The 9,197-nt window shown below is 29.8% G+C and overlaps 1 long non-coding RNA gene across 1 annotated transcript; it reads left to right on the top strand.

The window, feature by feature from the left end:
* The first annotated feature begins 1,001 nt into the window (after window positions 1-1,001).
* On the top strand, window positions 1,002-8,030 carry LOC146995053 (uncharacterized). The gene is made up of 3 exons (XR_015043493.1): window positions 1,002-1,067; window positions 3,090-3,173; window positions 7,888-8,030. It is a non-coding gene; the product is annotated as an uncharacterized LOC146995053 (long non-coding RNA).
* Window positions 8,031-9,197: the final 1,167 nt, after the last annotated feature.

Consider the following 9,197-nt stretch of genomic DNA (forward strand, 5'->3'; position numbering starts at 1 on the left):
TGAAAATTTGGGTATAGAGACATTAGGTATTTTTTTGGAAGCAGGAAAGATGAAAAATTAGCAACTGTCTTCGCCGGGAATCGAACGACGGGCCTCTGGAATACCGGCCCAGTGTGCAGAACCACTACACCACGAATACACGCTAGGAAAGCGGGAGAAATACCTTATATTACTAGCATTTTTAAAGGGCGACTTTTTTTTAAGGGTACCCAATCACTAAATCCTAGGTGTGGATATACCTCATCCAACACTTTTGTAGTTCGGGCGCCACTGTAGAGACATTAGGATTTTTTTTGGAAAGCCGTAGAGATGAAAAATTAGCAACCGCCTTTGCCGGGAATCGAACCACGGACCTCTGAAATACTGGCCCAGCGTGCAGAACCTTTACACCACGAAGGCACGCTAGGAAAGCGGGAGAAATACCTCATAAGGAAAAAATTTTTCCCCTAATTACAGGACAGAAAATGTTTTTCAATCGCGAGATCTGTTATTGATATTGAATTACAGTCGTGCGATAATTTCGCAGTAAAAATAATTCTTTGATGACTATCCAAGATTCTAGAAACTTTGGTCTTATATAGAGATGGTCGTCTTATAGAAATAATGCTTAATATCAATATTTATTTATAATCTCAGAACTATTGGTCACTTTCAGGAGGGGTCGTTTGAGAGGCGATATTCTATACATTTATTTACTAATACTCTCAGATTCCAAAATATGTTTATATTCTCAGAAATATATTGGACAGAAGGTGGTCGTCACATACATGCAAATTTTTACATTTCATTGAAAATTAATTCAGCATTACTTAACTATTTCCCTATTAATTAATTAATGAGGTAAAGAAAAAAATATGACATAGTACTGTTTATTACGGAATAATGTAGGAAGTTCTGCAGAACTATATTCTTACGCGTCATTGCACATTGCATCCGGCAAACTACTAGTTCCTTGTATTCTTCCGCAAATCCGTAAACGTCACGCGTCCGTCTGATTTGAAACGAAATCCAAGATGGCTGCGCCATGAGGTTTACTTTTTCTATGGATATTTTTTGTTGCATGAAAGGTAAGTTCATTTGCAATACTTGTATGTTTACTTTTCTGCTTTTCGATTTATGTTATTTTGACAGTTAAATGTGTTAGCTATCACAGCTTTATGAATTGTTACCGTTCTGTCGTGAATTACGTGTATATCTCAATGGCTGTCTTCAAATATCTGATTTGTCCTGCTATCCAAATGTTTATGACTGAATTCTTTTTAGTTCAGTTTATGCATTCTGTTTCAAAATATTATGTGTGATCAGATTATTATTTTATTGCAGCAATAAATTTATATTAAATAGTTTGAACGATTGTATAAAAATAAGAGTTTGCATTGTTTTGTTCAAAATACGTATGGTTGAAACATTATCTTAATCTAGTTAGTAATTCAATTTTAAAACATGGAGAATTGGAAGTTTTAAGTTTTTTTGGAGGGTACTGTTCTGTTATCGGGACCGGATTCGGAAATGTATGAACCTGGGTTTGTAAGTATGTGCATATGTATACACACACACATACATTTACAAATATGCAAGCATACATAAATACATTTCTGTAATGTTTTATTGAAGTTGAGAGGGAAATATAAATGCTATCCAGAAAAGGGAATTCTTTTTGCCTGAAATAATAAACTGTACTAAATTATTAATGTTTATATTATTTTAGAAATGCCAATAATAAAGTTTCTCCTCCTTCTCTTCTTTTATTTTGAAATAATTTATAATAAAATAATATATGCATAAGTGTAATTAATGTAAAGTGTCATTCAGTAATATAATTTATTTTTACTGATATTTTTATATTTCTTATCTGGGTTTTCTTTTGGTATTAGAAAGAGGAAGAGAAAAAGACTAATGTTTTAATTAAGAAAGTAATTAAAATATTAGTCTTTTAAATAACACCATTACAATAATGTTTATTGAAGCAATCAGTACTGTGTGATCGCCAGTATATAATATTGTTAATATGCATTGTTCATAAGGAAATTTGCTTATCTTTGTGTTATAGTTTTTATTTTAACACAAGCTGAAATTTGAATTATTTCCTGAATCATTAATCAGGCCAATATTCTGCTGCATAACATACAAATTTTCATGCAAAATTATTTCTTTGAGTATATTATAAAGCTCATTTAATTTTAGTATTTGTACAAATTTTAGACAAATGTAGCATGTATCAGTTAAAGATTTATCAAAGCTTACTTGTTACTTGTGGTAACAAAGAAGTGTGAAAGATATTGTCACATTAGTGAACATGACAATCATTGATGCTTAGTTTAGTAATTTAATAATATACTGAGAAATGCTGGGAACTTTCAGAAATGGACATTTTGGAAATGATGAGCTTCATAAGAAATTTACATGGTTTTATTATTTATTTTTTAGTTAAGAATGGATTTTGGATGTTCATGTGAAAGAATTCTGTTTAATTATATGTGAAAGAATTGTTATAAGTTTGTCATTTAAAAAAAGGATTTAATAGTATGCAATTATCGCAATTATCTTTTTATTATACATATATTACTATATATTTCTAATGCACTATGTAAATGTCAGTGCTAAACAATTGAGATACTATTGTCATTGTTTATTGTCAGGGCAATTTTTTCTTGTACATGAAAAATTCTGATATTTTCTGATCATCTGCCCTCACAGCTTCAACTTATGTTAAAACTGCAAGAGTATGTACACAATAACAGCAAAATATGAATATGCATACCACACACATGTATTTACATGCTTTATATTTAATCTTTATTTCCAAATAGTATTCCGTTGGATGAAAAATATGTGAATGTTGACCCAATATATATATTTTTGTGTGTGTGCATCCTAAAATTAAAGTGCTTATTTGAATTACTACTTGTGAACAGAGCAGTAGATATGAACCAGAAACTAACCAAACATTTTGCCGATTTTCACAGCTTTGCAGATAGTCAGAAAGCACCAAAATTTGTAATAATGTTAAGTTTAAATGATGTTCTATAATTTTGTGTTAATTTTTCTATTCTATTAATTCTATTATTGTGTTATCAAACTTTCTGTAGGGATTTCAACTGTTTAAGCTGTTATTACCAGAAGAATTTGGTTTTCAAGCTTAAAAAAATCGCAGCTGAAGGAATTTGTGGAAGGTCAGTCACACTGGTTTTAGTTAATTATAATTTAATTTTGGGTGAAGAAGTCTCAAATTTATTTATCATAAGTGTCTAAAAGCCTTCTAAATTAAATTCTGCTTGTTTTGAAATTTTTCATGACATTCATTCTTTAATTATTATTATTTTTTTTTAATTTACTTAGTCCATGTACATAGTTTTGCATTTAATGCTATATCTTAAATATTATAAAATGTTAAAATTATACATTTCACTTAAAAATGTGGTTGTGACAGTAAATTTTCTGTTACATTTAATCATATCTATAAACACTGGTACAGATCATTTTTCAATAATCTATATATTATTCTGTGTATTTCTTTTACAATCAAGGTCTGGCATATGACTTGCTTTTCAAATTGATGACATGGTGTAATAATGTAATCTAATGGTTAAAGTTTACTATGGAACGGGCCAAATTTAATAAATTATTCTTTGATAGAAATTTATTCATGTGTTCAGTCTGTCTCATCTCTTAAAATTGCTAAAGTAAATTTTATGTACTTGCATTTAGGAATTTTGACTGTATCAGTGGAATTTTGTTTCAGTTATTATAACATGGAAGGGAAAGAATTCATACATAGCTCTTTAAAATTAGTTTATTAAATTCCCTAATAAAGAGGGATGTTTTGTTGTTTTTAAAGTCGATAGAGTTTAATTCACAAATATGCCACATTAAAGGTTACTTTTTAACCTAATTTATAATTTTCATTACCTTAACATGACCAATAATTGTTATTTGGAATGTTATTTTAACTCAGATATTGTAATAATATCAAAATTCCTTACTTTTTGATAGGTAATCCAAATGTGAAACAAGAAAAGAAGGTTGATCTTTACATTACGGTAACTTGGCGATTTTTTGGCGAAAATTTGGCGACCAACTCCCCTACAGCAACCCTCTATTTTTTTCCCCGCCGCCATTTTGTCTTCACGAAGTAAAGACATGTTTCTTTTCTTCTTATCTACTGAACACTTCTTCCAACAATCTACTAGCCGAATTACACTTATGCTAGAAATTTTATCAAACACAAAACTGCTTAATCATGACAAATATTCACTGCAAAATTCGGAAAAAGTGCACAATACCATACACCTTACGCGTTTTTCAAAATAACGCATACACATAAACCATGTACATGCCGACTTATTTTTACTTAAAAAAAATCCCAGAATTGCACAAAAATGGCATTGCGCACACTCTTCACTATATCCATGTACACTGCTTTTTTCTCATAAATTCGAAAAATTTCACGAAAATACATGACAATTTTCTCAATCTTTAAACCCGGTAAAAAGAACATATATGAAATTACCTGATCGCGAAAAAGTATTTACCCTTTACAAATATGAACATTTCCACATATAAAATAAATAAAATATCCAAAAACTTTTACCTCTAAATCATCTATTACATTATACACGTCACCAACGAATTTATACATGAAGCATTACAAATATTTAGTATCAAATATTTAAATTATTTCCATGCACGTTTATTTCAACTTAAACGTAAACCAAATTCTTACAAGCATAAAATTCACAAAATAACTATCATTTCATTAAAATATCACTGAACCATGTACACGTCGACTTATTTTTACTTAAAAAAACATCCCAGAATTGCACAAAAATGGCATTGCGCACACTCTTCACTATATCCATGTACACTGCTTTTTTCTCATAAATTCGAAAAATTTCACGAAAATACATGACATTTTCAATCTTTAAACCCGGTAAAAAGAACATATATGAAATTACCTGATCGCGAAAAAGTATTTACCCTTTACAAATATGAACATTTCCACATATAAAATAAATAAAATATCCAAAAACTTTTACCTCTAAATCATCTATTACATTATACACGTCACCAACGAATTCATACATGAAGCATTACAAATATTTATTATCAAATATTTAAATTATTTCCATGCACATTTATTTCAACTTAAACATACACAAAATTCCTACAAGTATAAAATTCACAAAATAACTATGATTTCATTAAAATATAATTAAATTCAAAAACACCACTTAAAATATACATGAGCACATACATTCAATTAATAAAAATTACCTTACAATCCTAATTACTTTAAACTAAATCATTGCTAATAACAATTTTCCCAATAATACCAAATTCCTTTCCACCTTACATTTCCAACAATGCATAAAAATAATTAAAAATACTAACTTACCTAATCTCCTTCAGAATCTTCATTACGTGGCGGATACACTTTTCTTCATTCTCTTTCAGAATCTTTAAAATCATACTTATCTTTCAAAGCAATATACCAGGTAAAATAAATAACATAATAAAACATGTTTATTTCTCTCTCACACAACCTTAAAAAACATTTCTTACTATCCTTTTCAATACCACTAAATACCCATTTCGAATTCACTTTACTTACGGCCATGGGATCCAAAAATTCACAAACACTATTTCACACAACACAGAATGAAGCCAAATACAAAATTTCCAGATTTTGTCCCGATTTCCCCCCTTTTCCGATTAAAGAACCGTAATTCGTCCATTAATATCACATGACATATCCCATGATCTCTCATTTCCCCCACACAAAATAATGCGTAATCAGAACTCAGTACTGCTCACATTATTACCAAAGTCCCAGGTAGTAACCTTTATCGCCTCCAAAATGTCGCCAAACTACCAGTTACCGTAATGTAAAGATCAACCGAAAAGAAAAATGTAGAAGTATATTTATTTCATAGCTCTAAGAAACAAAAACAGCATGAGCACTATTTACTGTCTATCTGCATAGTGTGGCATGTCCCATAAGACTGAGATTTGTATGGTCAAACCCATGTTTCAATTAAAGGAAATGCATGCACAGTCTTCTCATTTTCACTTCGATTAAGAATTCTCTATATGCTAACATAAGAAATCTATTAGTTCATGCAGTGTTATACATCAATGTTTATAGACAATTGTTGTGGCTATGTTTATTATAATCTTGTTCACCGTAATAGCTGGAGTGCCTAAACCATCGTGCTGTGTAAACAAAACTCAAATCTTCATCTCTGCATACTGCTCCACTAGTGTTTAAACCACTGAAACGGTGATTATGGTAGAACATCTTTGGTAAAAATTTACTCTACAGTAACCCTTGGCGAATTGTTTCTTTTTTGATACCAAGATCGGCACCGATTTCAAGATGGGCACTACACAAAACCAAAATAAGAAGTAAGACATACACAAACTTGGTGTCCATGTACACATCGACCTATTTTAACTTAAAAAAAAGAGAGAGAGAGAGAACTGCACAAACTAGGCATTGTGCACTGCCTTAACTTTTCCCATGTACACATCGATCTATTTTCACTTTAAGAAAATCAGAAGGTTAAAACTATCATGTTAACCAGAAAAAATTTGCCGCTGTCTTAAAACACAGAGACAACCAAAAATGCACAAACAGATCAGAATAAGTTACAAAAAATACATATTTCCTAACATAAAAAATTAAACAACAAATCTTTTAACAAAAATTAACACACAGAGACGAATAAATAAATGAAACGTCATTTTTTAACATACCTTTTTTTCAAATGCATACGTTTAGGCTTCCCACCACCATCTCTTCCATCTTCCAGGTAAGCAATTCAATTAAAGTTTTCGTCTCTTAGTCACCTCAGACATACTCAAATGATGATACCCACACCAAAATAATAGCAAGTTCAAAATACAAGACCATACCACTTACATGAAACCAAACACTGCAATTGAAAAGAATGGTAGTAACCAAAAACCGGGGTCCATACAAAAGAGTTACTATTACAAAAAAAGAGCCCAAAACTAAGTTTATCACAACACATTGACAATATTTGCGGAAGTAACCCTTTTTTATTGACAAAAACTTAATTTCCCTCCCAAGAATACTTTCGCTAACATTATCAATATTAGGGTTACCAAAAAACTTATTTGACACAATGGGCTTCCAGGTTTCATGAACAACCATTACCACTTTGCGATTTTCTTCAGACAGAAACCAAGGTGTACCATACAGCAAAGATTAGCCACATCTTCATTTACTACTGTTACAACATAAAATATATACTTCTTTGGTAGATTTCTGCAGTTAAATTCAAAAGTTTAAAATGAATAAAATCTAATCTGTGCAGAAAATAAAATCTGTATCGTGATCAGATTTTATTTTCTGCGCATGGTTAACAACCACTTATGTGTTATCAGATGCAGTTAATTATTTTTTACTTGCCAATCTCATGAGACAAGTTTTTTTTGCTCCTGCAAGATAACTTTACTTTGTGTTACAAAATAAATTCATTCTCATTCTTTTTGGACTTGCCTACACATTAAATTTAAAATAGTTTTATGATTAGGTAAGATGTGATTATCATAATTTTGTTTCTCTCTTTATCTTGGCAACTTTATATGTTAATTCAGTATCCAGGTCACCTACCAATGGCTGATTGATAAAACTCCTCATATGTTCAGCTGGTGGTTTAAGTTTAGTTTCTGACATAAAAAATTTTAAAAGGCATCCCCCATATTTATTTTACTATAATCAAATAATTGCTACTCTGTTTATAGGTACTAAATGTTAAAAAATTTAAATGCTTCCTTTAATTTGCATTCTAATAGTCATTTGTTTAAATTTAATTATAAATTATATTCACATATAGTAATTGTGAATGTTTTTTATTTTAGGTGCTGTGAAAGGCAATGGCAGAGATCCAGTTTATCAAGAGTTCTTATATACAATACATATTTTTTTTTTACATGGATCTAAGATTATTTTTCAGGAATTAAAAGAAAATGTCATAAATTGGATTAATAAAAACTATTTTGAATTTTGAAAAGTGTTTTTCCTCTGTTAATCATAATATAGTGCCATAAATTTCTGAAAGTGTTTATTTTTCATCCAAATAAATAGGTTTACAAAATTTGTCATATTAATAGTTATTGCAGGATTTAGCATTATTATAAATATTTATTATAACAGATTTAGCTGAATTACTTTTTTAGTCTCTCTGCAGATGAAGTCACAAAGGTAAGTGGTTAGATATTTTTCTGTATTCCCTAATAAGTAATTTTATCTGGTAAATTACCGTTGTAAAAGGGTCATTTTAGATAGGGTCATAGAAGAGTCCGGTATAGTGTAACAAATATTTATTAACAGGTTTAAGTTACACACGGACATTACATTTAACTTTAAGAAAAGTTACAGCGCAACAGTCTGGTACAACCTATCTAGTGGGAGCCTTGCCTTTTACTGAAGTACTTCAGTAAAAGGCAAGTACTGGCTACTCACCAGAGGGCAGCCTTGTTGTCACAGTTAGTCCAACAGTTTATGTTAAGGGATTGGTTACACCATTACTTGTATACTAAAGGTGAAAGAATAAGCTTTCCTTGAAAATACAAAAATTTTTAGACATTTAAAAAAAATTGGTATACGTAAAAAATTCTCAAATTGCCACATATGCGAAACTTAAAATGTTATATATGAAATATTTCAGAAATATAAATATTTTCACTATTTATTAACTATAATTCACTGCATTTGTTATATTATAATCACAGATTAAGGTAGTAGTGCTTTTCTCACTCTGATTTCTCATGTATTTTGATTCATAAATACATGTATTTATAACACGTTCATAAATCCACATGTTTTCATTTCTCTTTTGAGACCGAATAAAAAATGAACTAAACATTTTCGTTGACATTGAGAATTGAACAACAGCTCACCTCAAAATAAAATGAATTAATAAATTTATGGAAAATTTTACACAACGTATATTAAACAGAAAGAATAAACTGAATATACTTAGAAGTATTAATAATTGGTAAAGCTGATTGCAGAATAAAATGCCTTAATTGCATGGTAAACAGTAGATCTTCTTTTGGAATTTTTCTCTGTTGTGTAAAATGCAGATTTAAATTTTCGATATTGATTGTCATATAAATGGCAATTACTGTGTTATTTTGCTCTGAAAATGAATGGTTAGTAATAAAAT

This window comes from Stegodyphus dumicola, chromosome 10, assembly GCF_044657685.1.
Source record: "Stegodyphus dumicola isolate Sdum_Otavi_A_Nest chromosome 10, ASM4465768v1".
NCBI classification, from domain to species: domain Eukaryota; kingdom Metazoa; phylum Arthropoda; class Arachnida; order Araneae; family Eresidae; genus Stegodyphus; species Stegodyphus dumicola.